At 38.3% G+C, this 19158-nt stretch overlaps 1 non-coding gene across 1 annotated transcript; it reads left to right on the top strand.

The window, feature by feature from the left end:
- The first annotated feature begins 216 nt into the window (after window positions 1–216).
- On the top strand, window positions 217–288 carry TRNAH-GUG. Its single transcript has one exon. It is a non-coding gene; the product is annotated as a tRNA-His (tRNA).
- The last annotated feature ends 18870 nt before the right edge of the window (window positions 289–19158 follow it).

The following is a 19158-nucleotide window of genomic DNA, read 5'->3' as shown; positions in this document are numbered from 1 at the left end:
CCACTACAGCATTTGTGCCTGTCTTCAGCATGTACTCTGTCAGCAGCGCTGTTTTTGGCCGAGGGATGCCCGAGGGTGCCTCAAGGGTAGTGGTCACTCCGGGGAGGATGCCCACACATGGGATATTATAGCTGGCCCACACTAGGTGGCAATGCCTGCACAGCTCTGCTAGAGGGGACAGAAAACACAGTGCCTTGGACATACCCACTGTAGCTCGCCGTGATCGTATAGTGGTTAGTACTCTGCATTGTGGCTGCAGCAACCTCGGTTCAAATCCGAGTCACGGCAGGAGGGAAAGGAAGTTGTTTTAGTCCTCGCATTTGGAGGCTTGGTGCTGGAGACACCCACACAGCCCTCACTCAGAAGTAACTGCTGAACAGACCTCAGTGTTCCAAAACAGACAAGAGAAAGCAGTAGCTGCACAAAAAAACCAAAAAAACCCCAAAAAACCCCCAAACCAAACCAAACCAAACCAACAACAAAAACAAACAAACAAAACCAAAACAAAAAAAAAAAAAAAGAGGAGGTCATCTAGCTCATTGCTACATGATAAGGTGGTTGATACTCTTTGCATAAACAGGTTTTTATCTCCTTTTGAGTGATTTCAAGAAAATCACACAGATGTTGCTGTGCTAAAGTTATCTGGGACAAGATTTTCACTGACTTCACTATTAGTATTTTAACATACATCCTTTCCCTCTCCCAGCAAACATTGATTTCTTTCTGTGATCTGTCCTCAGAGATGACTCACCACAAAGGACAATTCCAGAAGAATTTTTCCCAAAAAAGCAGCAAAGGAGGCATTAAATTACATGCTATTAATTTCTTTATTGTGAGGCTTCCTACCATCTTTATTCCAAGAATTATGCACTTAGCAATAGCAGCAAATGGAAGACATCGTGTCTAGGTCTAAAATTTGATTAAGAGAAGCAAGACACTGCTGGAAATGCAATGCCCTTTTGGGTGGGAGAGGATGATGTGACAGAGAGAATTCTACCACAGGACAGGGAGGAAATTGTCTACTATGTCTCTCTGTTTATCTAAGCACCATTCAGTCCTCCTGGCTATACTGCCTGGTGGGTGTTTCTGTCTGTTGGGACAGGGAGCGGTAAGGGACCAGTAGTTTTTGAGTATGGGGATGGTGAGGTAGGGAAGTTAGCTGAAAGGCACAAGGGAAGAAATTTTCAAGACACACTTCCAAGTGCCTAAAGATAGACACTTTATAAACTGATTGAACCATATAGCAACACAGTTCTATTTTGTTATTAATAGAAGATGCTCAAAAATGTATTCATGAACTTAGATTATGTGACCAATTCTAATTTTATCTTCAGATAGCTACAAATCCTGATGACTGAAGAAAAAAACTATTCATTTTGACCAAATAATTTCTTCATACTTAAGCACACAGTCTTGACTAGAACTAAAAAGAAGACAAAAGTTGAAAAAGGAGGAGGCAATAAATACTCATTTATGGTACACGGACTTATGTTTCTAACAGTTGAGGCTAGGTTCTCAAAAGTTTTTCTTGCTGAAGACAGTGTATGTCCTTCTGAGGTCAAAGACTATTCAGGCAACCAGACACAAGCTTCACAGCTCTTGGCAAACTTCCTCCAGGTGTCTGTCCAGGGCAAAGTAAGGAAGCAAGACTATCTTAAAACTATTAAGATGAAAAAGGGATTGCTTTTAAGTTAGGGCTCATATAACTGTGAAGTTCAGCAGGGAATATTTAATTCCATTAAACCCATCTATCAGCAAACAAAAATAGAAAGGGCAATATGTTGAAACAAAGCAGTTCTATAGCTGGTGAATCAACCATAAATCTCTTTCTAGAAATTACACTTTTGTCTCTCTGGAAGACTTCACGTTTCTTTAGGCCTTCTAAAGTTCTTTCACAGTCATTTTTCAGTCAAGATTATTTCTTACACACACACACACAATACATTCAAAACATGTTTCCAAAGAGAATTTTCTATGATACAGATTTTCTTACTGATGCTTTAGCTAAATGATTCAGACTTTTCGAAGTGTAACAGTAAAATACCAATTTACCTCATGTAGTTTTAATACAGATGCCTTCACAGTTATATCACAAAGCAGTTTTCTTCTTTGTGCCAGTACAAAGGGCAGTGCACTTTCTTGCCTTCGACTATGTACTGAATAACAGTAATAGTGCAGGACCCAGAATAAGCCCATCTAAATATGTCAGATTTTTCTGAAGAGTTTAGATAGACCTGCTAACCCCAAAAGATTAGTGAGACAATTATGCAGCGTAAAGTAAGAAGTTTGCTGCTCATATCAGAAAACAACAGGAAAAAAAAAAATAAAATCATTATTCCAGGAGTCTGGAAGCATGAAATCTAAACTGAGAATTCAGGAATCCACAAGAAAGGAATTACCAGAAAAATTGGGATGGCTGTGTTGTTGGTTTCATGCACAGCTCTCTCATAAGTGCTGGTTTAGCAGCACAGATTCTGGTTACATTAACATTACAGACTGCATTATAAGGGAAGATTTTTACCATATTAGCATGGAATATCAAAACTGTACTCTCTTCTCAGAGATTTTTAAAGCACTCTGTTTTGAGATTCCTTTGGATGGAGGCTGTTTTGTGACAAAAAGTAATTTCCTTTGGAAGGAGTATCACAAACTGTCATCTCCTGAGTTGTATTTGGTACAGAGAAAACATGCACAACATTTCTTTATAAAAGAGAGGATGAAAAAAGTTCTAAAACATTAAGCAAATGAATTAATTTCACCAACCTTTGTGAAAGATATATTTACCAAATGTGTTTGAATCTAAATCAAAGAGCTAATTTTGGTTCTGTGACATTTTAAATCAAGATGACACACCTATGAAGTTTTAGAATGAAAAATTGGGAATTTGGAATTCAAAGGTGAAAAAACAGAGAGAAATAAATACCAAATAACGTGTAACATAAAACATTATTCAGATGGTTTTGGACAATTGGTGGTTTGGGGTTTGTGCTGAACTCTGGGTGAAGCAGTAAAACCAGTAGTTTGAATTGCAGTGCAAAAAGTTGTTGGATTCAAACCGAAGTAAAAGCTTAACCCAAAGTGGTACAAGTCAAACACTTCAAAAATTGATGACAGTCTTCACATGTGTTCTGCTGCAGCTCTCACTAGTGCTGTGAGTGACTGCTGGGGCATTGCAAATAAGAAGCAACACAGTCTTATTTAAAGAGCAGGACATGCTTCCTTTCAAGTAACACCAAAGACAGATTATGAGAACAGAACTGCAGCATCAGACATTGTTTATGCAGTTCTGTTTACACATCAGTCTCAGGAATCTCTCCATCTGCCAAATTTTCCCCAATTACTACCAATTCTGCAGTAATAGCCTGTAAACTCAGAGCTGAATTTCCAGAGGTAAAATCATCCCACCTGTGAAGTGAATTCCTGACATTCTTTGTTGAAACACGACCAGGTATTTAAGCTTTCAGGAGTTCTTTTTACCACATATTTCCTTTCAAAGAATATACTTGACCACAGCCTTTTGAAAGGATTTCAGAGGGGACCTATAAAAGTCTTAATATGAGCTGCAGTCCTGGGAAGAGAATGAAAAAATAGAATTAATTTGATTCGATGACTTCAGATTCGAAACAGCCACTGGTTTCTATCCTGCTCAACACCTGATATGAACACCAGACAGAATAAAACCAACTCTGCTGCACTCCTGAAAAATAAAGAGGGTAGAACAGAAATCTACATCAGGTTCTGTTAACATTTCAAAAGGTTTTCAAGACTTTCTGTTCAACATTGCATTCTTAAAAACTAGGTGTATTTCTCCATAACTTAAAAAAATCTAGCAGTTTTACCCCTAATAAGCAGTTAATGTTAAAATACAATAACATGATCTCTCCCCAAGCACTGTTGATGAGTACATCCTATTGGTTTCTGTGCCAAGAAGTGAATTGGTCATGCTAGGGATATGGAGACAGACGCCTCTGTGTCTTAAAAGTTTTACATTCTAAGCAGAATGAGCCATGCATGAGAACAATAGCAAGCACAAAAAGACATGGAAGAGCTGCAAAGAATAGCATGTACTCTCTTTTCCTGCCTTGTTTTTAACAACTATTCATTTCCCACCAGATCAGCTTGCTGCATAAAAGCAGAGAAGACTGCTGAAGTGAACTCTTCTCTCTGGCCTCCAAATTTGTCTTAGACAATAAAAATTTAGAACTTCAGAAATAGATTTATGTAAACTTGTTAATATTTTGAATATATTATTATCAGACCATGGTTTCCAACTGGAAAAGTGTTATCTCGACGTGTCTGCCAGACATGAAGACCAACATATTTAAGGAACATACAGGTAATCTTGTGCAAATCAAGATTCAAGTTCCAGGATTACCACTCTGTGTTTCCTGATCTGCAATCCTGTTATCCTGGAAACTCTTTTGTACTAAAGCTTTTGTTTTCTTTTTCCCTAATGAGAAGGAAAAAATTCATAAATATTTTCTCAGGAAATATAATGCTGGGAGCCACCTGCACTTGCATGTTTATATTCCAAAATGAAGCTGGCTTTTAATTTTCATTCTCTTGTGAGGAGAATAAATAACTGCAGGGGGAAGCAGTAAGGAAGATCTGATTATCTGCCTACGCCATTCTCAGTCTCAGTTTATAGTAATACCAATTCAAACATTGGTATCCTAAATCAAACAGAATAATCACTGTTTTCTGGTAAGTCATCATAAAATACAAATAAATTTTAAAAAAGGAGCATTTTGAATTTGTCTAGTGTCCTATCAAAACTCTTCAAAATCATCAATATTACTATAACTAACAATTCAGCTAAGATGAACACTGGATATAGAGAAGTGAGTTCCAGGGAAGTTGAGGTCAAGTACGGGTGAGCCTTGAGTTCTTCAGGAGCCTCAGGATGATGCATGAGTAGAGGAAAATTTTTGGCCTTGCAATTTTTGAATTTCTTTTCTAGGACTTCATTCACTAGGATTCTTTAGATTATGTGCACCTGTGATGAGTTAAGTTGGTATCTCTGGAGTTCATAAAATCTAACACAGCAAATGACATTTCTGAAAGACTATAGCAGGGATAGAGTATGAAAGATCATTCTAGTCTCTTTCATGCTAGTACATATTTCTAAATTGCTGTCTTTTGAAAAATCAGCCACATGTGTCTTATCGATTAGACCAAGAATTCAAGAGACAATTGCTCTGACGTGCTCCTAAAGGGCTGAATGATATTTAGACAGGAAATCTGAGGCAAACCAGAGGAATGCTCAAAGATATTTTGAAAAACACAATGGAAAGAGCTCTTGTGAACTTGAGGCAGTTCATAAGATGCCACAGGCCAGTAGTCTACTATGTCAAAACTGGGATGCCTAAACCTACAGCCTCCAGAGGTGATGTGCCCTACCAAGTTCCCAGGCATACAGGGCTTTGACTTTTCCTGACAATGGTGCAAAGAAAGATTTGTTTCACTTCCTCACTAAGTAGGACAGTAAGGAATTTTCCTACTCCCATAGAGAGAGAGAAAGGCACCTGTATTCACACTCTGCAGCAGCTGGCCTGTTGCATGAATCTGTCTGGGCCTGGTGGAGATGTAATTGATTATAAAGGGAACTGAAGTCCCATCAGGTGCAGCAGTGAGAGAAAAACAGTGCTCGCTTTTAAACTGACTCCTTATTAAATAAAGAACTAACTACCAGAAATTCTATCCAGTGGCCTCCAAATCATCTGATAAACTCCATAATAATGATGGAGTTATTAATAATTATTAGTATAGTTTTTACCAGATATGGGTATATACCCACAAATATTTAAATTTTAAAAAATCTCACTTGGCAACAGGATTTATGAATTAATGCTTATGGTATATACTCTTTTAGCAAAACATTCTTGTAGAAGTTACAGAGCTTTCTTACCTTAGTCTTAGACAGCACTAATAGATTATTTTTGATATGGAATCTGTAATTATATCTCTTCAAAAGATACATTTTCCAATGCTGAGACTCGGATTTGAACTGAGATTGCTGTGGCCGCAATGCAGAGTACTAACCACTACACCATCACAGCAAGGTATCAGAAAACTCAAATTGAAAGAGACAACTTTTTTCCCCGGTCTTCTTTAAAATTTTGTATAAATGGTGCCACCTGCAGTTTACACTGAGTGTTAGCAAGCAGCTTGCTCTAAGCATTCTTATGATTAATTACATCTTACTGTCATCTCAAAATTGCTTCCAGACTTACTCTTCCTTTCTCTTAATAACATATGCTTATCAGGACTGCCTGAAAACAGGCTCAGGATAGTTATAATATACCTTCCCCTGTCCCCTGAAGGTCTTTTTAGATTTTTTTTTCCCCTATTTTGTCAATAGCAGGGAAGGCAAAGTCACTGTAGAAATGACATTTCTACAGTCATTTACTGTAGAAAAGTCTGACAGTATAAAGACAGATTTAGGCAAATGAACAAAATCTGCTTAATTGAAAACTACATTTGATGAGTTGAACCAGGTATGATTGATTCTAGTGAGCGCTTGTATTGGCGGACATCACCTCCCTTACCTGTACCATAAGCACAGAACACAAAACACAACTTTTCTAGAATTTGCATTACCTACTGTGGAAAGACATGGTCAAATACTACAGAAGAACTCTGAGGGGAGTGAGCACTTTGCTTCCATCAATTAACACCATCAATTAGTGTAATACTGAATCTGAGGTACTGAGTAGCACCTGCCCTTTGACAGATATTCAGAGACAAAAAGACTGCAAACAACATTCAAATAGGTAGAACAGCAAAAAATTTAAATGAAAGCTCCAGCAGAAATCAAGCTGCACAACATAAAGAAAGATTATAATGGGGGAAAATAATAATAATGGGCAAGCTCCAGGGCACTCAAGTCCTGGTCAGAAAACAAAGCTTGTTTTCCTCATGCTCACCTCTCCACAGTTATATTCATTATTTAAAAAAAAAAAAAAAAAGTGTTGTCTGCTTGATAGCCTTGAAGATCACAGCACCACAGTGGTACAGTGTCTCACTGAGACTTTGAAGAAGGAGAAAGACATTAAAAAAACCTTACTAGACTGTATTACATAAGACCATTAAAATACCTTCTGCATATCTTCAGCATGTTGAGATGTGGATTTACTCCAGATGAAGGTCTGGCCAGTGGGATAATTCAGAAGCAGACTGTGCAAAAGAAACATCAGGCTGGGACTTTAAAAGGCAAACCTACTAAACAAACTGCTCTGCCTGAGTGCTGAATCTCACAGTCTCTGTCTCAGGGCAGAACACAGGTACCTCCTGCACGCACATGGAGTGGGTCCTGCCTGCCACTGGACTGCAGAAGGGAGGGAGATAGTATCTCTTCCTGATGGTTCCTGGGGGCACTTGGAGCAAAAGGGTGCTCTGATGGTGGTTTGGACTGCTGTACCTCACCCTACATCCTTGGCCCATGGCTCGGTGTGACCAGAATAGCATCTCACTCATGGGTCAGCATACCCTTCCACAGGAGAGGAAGGTGGCATTGCTCAACATCATGCAGGTAGACAAACCCAGAACAAAAATTATTCAGTAGTATCTTCTCTGAAGTTTCTTGTTATTGTAGACCTCTGAAAGTAGAGCTCTCAGAATATTCACTGCATTTCTATAATGAAAACTTTAAATAACCTTAGGTTTTCTAATTTCAGCTCTTATTACTACTGGTTACTTGTCCTGAAGTAACAACCACAACTTCAGTTTTGTTTGAGCTCCTCAGAACATACAGATTTCCCCTAAAGACAGAAGTCAAGTGAATATTATAGATATACTTTTTACCCATGGCAAAGTAAGGGGATTAAATTAAAAATACTGCAGAACTCCGTGAGGTGCTTTATAGCACAATAATCATGAGATGAAGGAGATTTTTAATGTGGTAAGTCTTATGAATCATCACTAAAATATTTGCAGCTGTGATGAGACAGGCTCTGTGCAAATTCTGGAGCCTGTATTAATCCACTATAGAGTGTCACCTCCCACTGCAGTCATAGGGGTGCCTTATTTTTTTGCAGAAGTGAAATAGTTCACTAGATTCCCCTCAAAAAATGTCATGTGATTTTTTTTAAATCTGAGTGTCAGAGAAACAAACAACGCCCTACCTGCCCCCCTTTCTAATTCCATCTTATTGTAGGAAGCTTACAATATCATCTAATGCATTTTTTGCAGAGTTGGAGTCACTTGATGTGCAGTTTCTTATTTCAGATCTACATACGCATGAGAACAAAATACATCAATCGCATCCATAAGCCTTTAAGATCAGTACATAAATCTTTGAGATGGTGAAACAAGCAGTGACCACTGGGTAACAAATTATAATTTCATTACTTGTATTACACTTTTCATCCAATTTCTATGGGTCTTGCTATTGTTTCTATTCATTATTATTTTTTATAATTTTTTATTAGTAAAATGTAATTACTGCTTCTTATTTTTCCCCAGAAGGGGGTTAGTGCACATGAGCATGCTTTGTGCAATATTTTGACAGTCATGTGATTCTCTGCCCTTGAGCTCAGCCTTTTTACCTTGGGCTCAGAAGATAGCTGTGAAATTGTTACCCATGTAACTGAAAAGATAATCTTTCAAAACAATTACTTTTTCAGTTAACTTGTCAGTTTTGTACAGAACATTTCTCTTGTTCAGGATTGACTGTCTGGTCAAAAGTAAAGAAGACACACAGACACATATTCCCCCAACAGTCAAGAGGTATCTTGGGCAGGCCTGGAAAAAGGAGGACTTGAAACATTTACAGATAGCATGTGTCTCTCTCTCATTTCCCAAGGAGGTTCTTTATTTTCAGATTATTAATTAATGTAAGGTGAATCTCTTCTCTCTTCGATTTGCTTTTAGCGTAGCCAAGCATTTAATGGGACTAGCCTCCAGACTTCTCACCTGTGTTTTAGTTGAGTGCCCTCAGTATCAGACCATGGAGTTTATGCTTTTTTTCTTTGTAGTGAATTACCTCTGCATGACTTGATAGAAAAACCTGAGACAGGCATGCATACCATCTCCACACACTTAGCCATGTAGCCCAGTATATCCTCATAGGAAACAGAAGAAGCTGATCAGGTCTTTCTTCTGTCTATTACTACATATCTGTATTTTTCAGTCTGATTCATGCCCGTCTCTACTGGAAAGGCTGTTTTTCTTCTAATCTTAAAGATCAGAGACAATCTCTATTAAATTTTGAGCAAAAATCTTGATCTCCATGACTCTCAGAGTAAGTTCATGCATTTCAAATGTTTGTTCTAACCACATGATACAGTAGACTTGGGTGCTAGGTCAAAGCCCAAACTTGGCTTAATACTCTGTTTAAATTAATTTGTCACAGTTTGCAGCACGATAACTGAATAAGCGTTTTTAATGGTTATTGCCATTGGTACAGTAGGCAGTTGTCATGTCAAGACATTTTGGGATGTACAAGCAAAAAAGTTTCTTTTAGTACTGTTTTTTTAGGATCAGAAAGACAATTCAACTGGTATTTTCTGTGTTTGGTGTTTTGTTTGTGAATGTCTTCAGGCAAGAAAGCCCATCCCCACACACATGCACATGGATGATTTGTCTCAGTAAAAAATAAAACAGAAATTATTACAGGTTGACAATATTTGGCTTAAGGCTCTTTGTTATTAAAATTATAAAGGATTAAAATATTTTTGATGCAGCAATAATAAGGACACTCAATGAAAGTTAGCATTCATAAGAGGTACAATCATCACCCAGATCACAGAAGCTGCTTTGAAGAATTAATGCACTACTGGAGCTGTCTAGACAAAAACATCCAACAACCTTGTAGGGGAAGATGAATACCATGATATATCTGCTTTTTAGTTTTCGTTGCAGAGTTAACTTACCCAATATTTGCAGTGCCCATTCTCTCTGATTGTATTTTTTTTAATGAAGATGAAAAAAGGGAAGAGATGAAGTTAAAATTAAGTATGGCAAACCATTCAGGCCAGCATCTGGAAGCCTCTCTGCTCCTTTGGATGGGTGCCATCATTTGAAAAGTAAAAAGTCCTAATGTGATGCATATAGACAATTCTGATTGGCAGTATTTTACAGTTGCAAGGCACAGGTGGTTTTTTTATTGCTACATGCATGCATGGCATTCAAATAGTTTCAGCTGGAATGCTGACTGCTTTTGCTGCAGCATTTTTACCACCACCATATGGACTGAGAGTGACCCAGCTTCCCAAAGACAGGGTGGGCTTCCCTTCTCCAACCTGTAAGGGACAGTCCCCTCCGCCTGTGTGAGCCTTTCAGAGCCCCCAGTATTGTATGAGTCACTCAGCAATACTGCACCTTCTGCCTTGCAGAGTCAGCTTTCACCAGACTCCAGCTTTCACCCCCCAAGGTGAGCATCAAAGCCATCAAAAGGTGTTCAGGGACAGTGAGAGAATGTCGTGCATACCTCCAGGAAAGGCTGAACCTACTCCTCTTTCTGCTTAAAGGATTGTCATTTTACTGAGCCTGTGACAGAGAGACTGAATACACAGAGGCAGCTTAGACTTTCACTGTAACAGGATTATAGGGAAATAAGGGCTTCCTGTGTTGGGCATGTGTTTGCCATTTGGCTACTGTACCTTTCTCAGGCAGATTCTGTACTGAATTTCACTTTAGCCTGTGTATACATGGAAAATTGCTCTTTGGCAATTCATCAGACAAATCTGCCATCAGCAAATATTCTCTCTTCTGTTAATATTATTTCCATTAGTAATAGAAATAAAGTTAATATTGCTCTATTAGTAAAGCAACCAATCTTATTTTCATTGTGATCTCCTACACAGAGAGTCCTAGTCCAGAAAAGCCAACTTGGGATTCCTATTTTTCTTAGAATTCAACTACATCCATGGTACAATGCTTTTCTTTTGTGCAGTGCACTCCCATAGTCAGTCACTAATGACTATGGAAATGTCTAGTGTTTTCCCCTAGCCAATATCATGTAACTTTTCTTCATGAACAAATTACTCCCCGTCCTAATGAGTTTATTCTTCATTTCTGTTTTTCTTTTCCCTTCCTGCAGCTTTCAAGCTTCTTTCTGGTAGCCAGAGGCCTAGAGTGAAAGAAATGCTTCAAGCGTTCTTCTGCCAGAACTCCATCTGCTTACAGAAACAGCACAATCTCAAAGCCAGCATGGTTACTTCTGCAACCACGTATATTTAAAAATAGACATTGATGGCACAAAGGGAGAAAGTGGCACTGCTAAAATCTTCAAGGTAACAAAGTCCCACACCATCAGCATTACTTAGTTCCAATCACAGTTGTGTAATAAGTCTTACAGCATAACTCCTGTGTCAACAAAGAGAAAATTGTAGTCAACCGCCAATTACCCCACTTTGCACAAGGTTTGGCCAGCAGAGCACTTAGGTCAGCATTCAGACAAAGCAGATGCACCTCTGCTCACAAACAGTAAACTTCCAAAGTTTACTTCCAAAGTACTATGTAGTAAGTGTAATTTCCTACCCTGTTATCCAATGCTACTGGTATTCAGCCCAAACCTGCGTTGGCACTTCATTCTGCCAGTTTCTGGTATAAGTGAACGTCATCTGTTGTTCCTTTATTTTGCAACTTTTATCTGCTTGCAAAATTCTCCATCTTACTGAATATTCATGCAGACTGAATTCCCACAGGTGAAAATGCTTTTTCTGAAATAATTCTTTCTCCTTAAATTTTTTGCATACTACTCAATGAAAACATGGAATTCAAATTGGATAACCAAAATGTGCGCTGTGGCTTACCTGAGGTGCATCGTGAACTAGTACTGATCTCTCCCTTTAATTTAGATACTTAACCTGTAAGCTGTCCTCAAGAATGCAGAGCTAATGTCCTGGGAGGGGAGAAAAATTTCCCTGTGTCTTCAAAAATGGACTGAAATAGAAAAGGTCTCAGGATGTTCTGTTACTGTCAAACATATCTTCTTAACTATAACAGCACATAAACACAACCTACCATTTATCACTTTTATTAGTGAATTAGTTGAGTTGTACCCAAGGGAAGGATTTTGTATACACAGTGTTCCTTTTTTTTTTTTTTTTTTTACTGTAACACGAGAAAACACTTTCACCTAAAGCCAGGAGACTACCACATGTATCCAAACAGTTGCAAACCACATGACAGGAAGGATGGCTGTTAGGCAGTTTTGTAGTTCGTTCAGTACTATCCTCTCGCTTCAGATGAAGAAAAAGAGGATATACATTTTTAAGCCAGGGTTTGCCAGTCCTTGTCACTATGCTGCATTTTAGCTCGTTCTCAGTGGTCATTTCCGCTTTCTATAGGGCAGCACTTTCTGTGCAAATACGTTAGGCAAATCTGGAGAAAACACTCCTTTACTAGGAGCTAAGCCACATCTCATATTCAGCTCAGTGACTTGTAAACATTGTAGGATAGCTGAAATTTCTTACAAGGAGATAATAATAAGTAAAGCAGTTAAAGAAACAAAACTGAGCTAGAGTCTGATAAGTTGTATGGTTTATAATGGTTGTTAGACTGAACACATCTTGATAGCAGTTTTCAACTACACATTCATTAACAAAGCGGGTATTTGAACAGTCTATGTTTATTGTGAGTTCTTTTTAGAAGCACTCAAAAAAGCATTAAGGAGATAAAACATTAGCCTTGATTTACTTCTGTGAGAGCAGAACTGACATAGTCCATACCCTCCTGTCAGTCTGGAAGGTCGTGCCTTCAACTCTTAAATCCCAGGAGCTATTCCAGGGACAAGTTTCACAAGCTCTGAGATGTATTGATCATTATAGCTCTAATCTCCAGCCTCCTCAACAAATGAGAGTGAGCATTATCTTCCATACACCTTTCTGGCAGAGCAAATTGCCCCATGTTTCCACAAGAGGAAGGGGCAGAGCTGCAGGATTATGCATATTCAGATACAAGCAGTTGTAAATCTCAGCTTGCCAGACTTTCAGGGCACCATGATTGCTGACAATCAGCACATGGCTCCCCCAAGACTTGAGGGTATCTGTTTGTTATTATAAGCAGAACTGCTTTATATTTCTTTCACCATGAGTCATGAGGAAGTCTGCTTGTGACTTTTTTTAGCAGGTAGGATACAGTGGGCCACAGCAAAAGCACTGAAGTAAATTATCCTGCAACCTGTATGGGGGTATTTCCAGTTTAAATTTAGTCTCTGTTGGATTTTAGCTTGTAGTGCCACACAGTCTGGCTATCCTGGACCAAAAGTAACACTGACTGTGTGAGACCAGGTGTTGCCTGCAAGGTGAGACGCAGCTGGGAGCTCCAGTCACATCATCAGAATAGTACACAGTAGCTGCGGGTTCTGCTCCTAGCCTCTGTGAGAGTGAAAGTGATAATGTTACAACAAAAGAGAGAAAGCATAAAAACTGAAGGCTGACTAAAGAGAGACGAAAGTGTCATCAAGGGTGAATTCAGATAAGTAAATAAGTTGTTAGAAATGAAAGCCTAAGTCAAGCAGAATTCCATGTCAAGAAACTGGAATGTAGTGAGATGCTTTTTTCAGCTAGAACAGGGAGAGGATGTCCCAGTTTTTAGATCCTCCTCTTTGGTTAAATAACATCTATTTTTAGATTGCAAATTCTTTATTATTCCTGAACACTGTGTTAGGGGCAATCATCTTGAACCTACAGAACATATGCATTTTCCAAATGAAACTAGCTAATTCTAAGAATCAATTTTGTTGATGCAAATCAGCTCCTGTTGCTGTCAAGGAGTAGGGAATAGTTGTCCTGATTTCTTTGGCTTTTCCGGGTCTCAAGGAATGTGAATGTATGCATTACTACTCACTCTCTAGTCCTCCCTGTCCCCATTACTCTCTCTTTCCCCATTAGCCTAATTATTTCACGTACTTATTTCATCCTGTAAAGCAGTAGGTATTCAGAGGATTACTCAAAACAAGGCAGTCTGTATTGAAGCATGTTCATATTACTGTATCAATTTATCTCACTTCATCATTGCAGCAGATTTTGTTAAGGGTTCATTTACTTGTGTATATGCATCCAAACAGGACAGATGGATGTAGGATTTATGCAGGGATTTGTTGTGACACAGCTGAGGACCATGATGTTAGCTGAGGTCCTGTACCAGGCCCTAGCAAACACATGAACAAAAGGGTGCCAACAGTAGGATAGACAGAGATGCTTTTTTGTTTGTTTGTTTGGTTTTATTTGTTTTTTTGTTTTATGTTGAAAACCTGCCCAATACTGATGTGAATTTCTAGGATAGATGGGTGAGGTGTTTCTTGGTCTGACTATGATCAATTTGTCTGAATCTCACATCATGTGTTTAATCCTAATGAATGGATGAACATCATGGTTGTAGGCTGCAAGGTGTCTGTGTGCTGTGAATGCACTCAGAGTGTTCAAACTAGCCCCAAAGCATAGAGGCCTGACTTTAGTGGTGGGTCAGTAGTTGTCTCCTCCTATGGTCAACACAAACAAGCTGAGGCTGCAACTCTGCATTGCACGTTGTGACTAACTTGAAAAAAACTGTGTTTGACTTTCCAGGCTGGATCCCAAGCAGGATTTCATTGCCCAGTGATCCAGTGGCACACACATTCAGAATATCTCCAGAATCACAAGATGACAGTGGTGCTATGGTCAGCATACCATGGCATTGTCAAGGACAAAGCAGTTTCTGGTTACCCTTATCTGCAGCAGATCAACACTGTAATACAAATGGGTTTAAAAACTAGGGAACAGGTTCTCAAGCCCTATAGCAGCACAGACTTCTTTGATCTTCACTACAGGAAAGACACTGAGGTTCTTGAATGCGTCCAGAGAAAGGCAACAAAGTTGTTGAAGGGTTTGGAGCACAAATCCTGTAAAGAGTGTCTGAGGAAGCTAGGGTTGTTTAGCCTCTAGAAAAAGAGGCTGAGGGGTGAGCCTATAACTCTCTACAATACCTGACAGAAGTTGTAACAGGGTGGCAATTGGTCTCTTCTCCCAGTAAACAAGTGACAGGACAAGAGGAAATGGCTTCAAGTTGCACCAGGGGAGACTTAGATTGGGTATTATCGAAAAATGCATCCCCAGAAGGGTTGCCAAACATTGGAACAGGCCAGGGAAGTGGTGGAGTCACCATCCCTGGAGGTATTTAAAAGACATATAGATGTGGCACTTAGGGAGTTTAGTGGTGGCTTTGGCAGTGTCAGGTTAAGGGTTAGAGTCAGTGGTCTTGGAGGTCTTTTCCAGCCTAAACTAGTCTACGATTTTATGATTCTGTGACTTTTTGCCTTACTTAAATATGAAATGTGTGGTTTTAAACTGCAGCAGAGGTCCCTTACTGATTTCTACTTAACAAGTGAGAACTTCAAAGAAAAGAAGAAAGCACACTGTTCATTCCCCAGGAAGACTGTACCTCTCTGACAGAGTTGATTTCTAAAAGTGTTTTTTAAGTGGATGCATTTTTTCACATATACAAAATTCTTTCTTTTTATTATAGCCTGCAAATATATTTCCTATTTCCCCTTCTTCATTACAGCAGTGTGTATAATAGCAGTGAGTTCACCATCTTCTCCATTGAAGAAGATGCCATTCTGGCTGCCATTTTTGCAGCAAGGAATGAGGGTAAGTCAGCATCATGGAAACTGCTAAAGAACCATCGTTAAGTGAGCACCATCAAGAGAAACACAAAGTAAGTCATAGCATTTTTAATCAGATTTTTCACACCTAAATTTTTATATATATTCCACTCCAAGTTATACTATCTAAAACATTCCTATATGTCTGCAAAAGTCATCATGAAGGAGTTTAATTTCATTTTAGATGTCTACAACACATATTCATCAGGTTTTTAAACATGTAGTGCATTACTGTAAGGAATGTGACCACTAACAAAGTGTGAGCTTGCACACAGTTATTCAGACCACTATGGAAGAGTTACTTCTTAAAATCTTACCCTGCAGCCCTTTTTAGAAATATGACCAAAGTGGAGCATTCAAAAAAGTCACCAAGTTATATCCCACAAACCATGGAACTGCCACTGAAATTCAGGTTTTGATATTTTTATTAAATATATTATAAAATAGCATTTAAGTAAGACTCCAAGACTTGTATATTAATTTTCTTCTCATATTTCTATTAAAGGGCTGCAGAAAAAGCACATCAATTGGAAAATAAATTTACAGTGGGCTGTGTCACATACAGAATTAAATTGTGCCACAAATCATTTCTCCAACATAGCAATTCTTATTTTCAATATTTTAGTTTTATTCAGTAAGGAATGAGATAATTATTCTTTTCACTCAACACAAGGATTGTTGATTTGTTTTTTTTTCTCACTGCTCTGGAGATGAACAAAAAAATAAAAATACATAGCTTGCAGGATTATCAAAAGTGCTAGTTACCATGCCAGAGAATGACTGAATAAAATTCTTCAGAATTTCTTATTATTTGCCATGCTTTATTGACTAAAGTAAAACCTACAATTTTCAAGTTTAAAAGATAAAGCGTCTGTGCGCTCTTTAGAACATCGTATGCTAGTTCTGTACACAGAGTGCCAGATTCCCATATCTGAGCTTCTCCATCTCTCAAAAAGACATCAAAATTTATTTTCACATAACATATCCTCAAGGTTTAGTTATGCAACATTCGGCTTTGAACATTTTGGCTAGTTTTTAATGTTGTTTGAAGATCGAACAAGGTTTAACCAATCAGTAGTAGATATAGAGGATTTATCTGCAACCACACTATGCTGTTCCTTTAATACCTTTCAGCAACATAAGTGCTTACATCCTAATAGGTTTTTAGCTTAAGATCTAATCATCCACTCTTGAATTAAGATGCTTGAATGAAGCCAACTCATTTGGAACTAAGCACTTTAATGTCAACAGAGACATATGGTATTGAGACTGAATTACAAAGGATCTCTTCTGAGCCATCTATTACGGAAGCAAGACTAAGACCCCAGCATTATTATTAGTTTACTCATTTATTTGCAAGCAAATAATTGAGAGTAAGATCTTCTTAAGAAAGTGGAAATGGTCTAATAATTGCAGTCTGGTGGTATAGTACATTCCCGTGTGCATTGATTAAATCTCCCCCATCCATACTTTCTGGTACTATGCTCATCTGTAATATCCCCTTCTGAAACTGAAAGAAACAAACAAAATATACAGTGAAACAACTTTAACCCAGTGATTAAGATTCCAAGTTTTCAGCAGTAATGTCAAGTCCTCTAACAAGTCTCTAGATATTTCCTTGACTTGAATTATTCAAGTCTCACTATCTGACAAAATATTTCTTTAAGAAGGTGTTTTTGACAAAATTTATGGCAATAAGTAACACCCTTCATCAAATATAAAGTTAAAAGCAGAGGCTTCCTTTTGTTCTTAAGCTGTTCCACTCTCTCTAGTCTCAACATGGTGCTGAGAAAAATATGCTAATCTCCCGTAGCATCAGTAGGAAAAAAATGAAATGGACATCCTCCCCCACTTTTTGGTTCTGGAACAGAAAGACCAAACAAAACAAACAAACAAACAAATAGCAAAAGCAATACGAAGGGAAATTCAAACTACATTTTTCTGTGACAGTCATTTTAAGTAGGACCCATCAGTATTTAAATGTTTATGACCACATAAGATAATTGCTGCCAAGGTGTTGTCTTGAAGTATCACTGTGTGGCTGAGATAAAACACAAAGTTTTTTTTATTATAGTATCAACAGTTTCTGCCTACATTTCTAAGGAAGACATGGACAACAAGGTTGCATTATCTGTTTAAGCCATGTATAACTAAGGGCTTCAGCAACAGATCATCTCTCTGAATTGCTATTTATTGCACAAATGCATTCCTGCTCCTGGCTCAGTAAAACTGCAACATGGCTGTCATTACAGTCCAAATGCTTTCCCCCTTCAAAGGCAAATACTATCCAAAAGGCAGAACTCCCTCCTAGGTGCCACCACAAGAAGCACCTGGCAAATATGATTAAAGAAGTAAAAAGATGCAGTGCAGTTCTAACAGGAACATCAGCCACTCCAGTCATGTAAAAGGTTGAATGAGATTTTCCTTTCTCCCAGCAGACTGTACAAAAGAACCATGGTCATGCATTAGATTGGTTTTTTTAGAAGATTTTTAACTTCGCAAATCTAAATGACCTCCTGTCTTTCTGGCTATACGGAACTTCCTGTAAAAGCTTATTGACATTGAAAAAAATTGTTTAAAATCTTCTTTATTTTTGCTAAATATTACATTTGAGTATTCTGGTTTGCTAAGAGCAAGACAGCTCCATTTTTGATGTTGGATCTGTGTTATTAACTACCTCAGAAGCAGAAAAACAGTTTTAAAAATAACATAAACTCCCAAAAAGCCCTCCAGAGCAGACTTTCATATTAAAAAGTCTTAGAAAGCAGAAAGGTTCATGTCACTGTCTATAAGAAGCTATTATGAAAATGACTTCAAGAACAATCTGCATTGTAGTACAGGACAGATTTGTAAAGCCCACCCAAAAAACCCTCATTGCTTTTCTCCCTGTGCAGACAGACATAGTCCTGCTTTTGTTTAGACTTAATTGTGTTGGTTTGCTTCAGCTTACTTTTTATCATTTCCAAAGCTTATATTTTAGGTGGATCATGAGATGTCACCTAAGTCTCACCGAGGTCACAGCAGGGACCTGGCTGCAATTAGATGCTGTAGGAGTCGGAGCACAAAGCCAGGTCCTGTTCTCAGTTTGTATTCAATGCAAGTCGCACACACACAAACCTCCCAGAGAGAAATGTGGCCTTTTGCGTGTGCCGACTCTTTAGCCAGGAGAGAGGCAAGTGATGCAGCAAACAGTGAGACACAGGAGCTTGTTTTCCTGAATCTTTTCTCCACAAAGAACTTGGGAAATTTTTTAGTATCTTCAGCCCAAGAGCTCATTTTTTTTTGTTTTGACCTCTGTCTTTTACAATTAGATTATAATACTGAGGAGCTCTGTGACTAGCATGCCCAAAATTTTAAAATGAACCATGGAGACAGCTGACATTGTGAGGGATTTCTTCCCAAGTTGCAAAAACTACGTCACTCATTTTTGGAAGTTTTTCTTCCAAGGACCAGAAACAAAAATTTTAGTTGAATGAAAGCAATATGAACAACACGGTTGTATCAATCCTAGTCCAACTGTACTCTGTTACTGGATTCATACATGGAGGCCTCATAACATCTGAAGGAAA

This window comes from Manacus vitellinus, unplaced genomic scaffold, assembly GCF_001715985.3.
Source record: "Manacus vitellinus isolate BGI_N305 unplaced genomic scaffold, ASM171598v3 scaffold_18_pilon, whole genome shotgun sequence".
Taxonomy (NCBI): Eukaryota; Metazoa; Chordata; class Aves; order Passeriformes; family Pipridae; genus Manacus; species Manacus vitellinus.
This window is presented reverse-complemented; position numbering and strand designations above follow the sequence as displayed.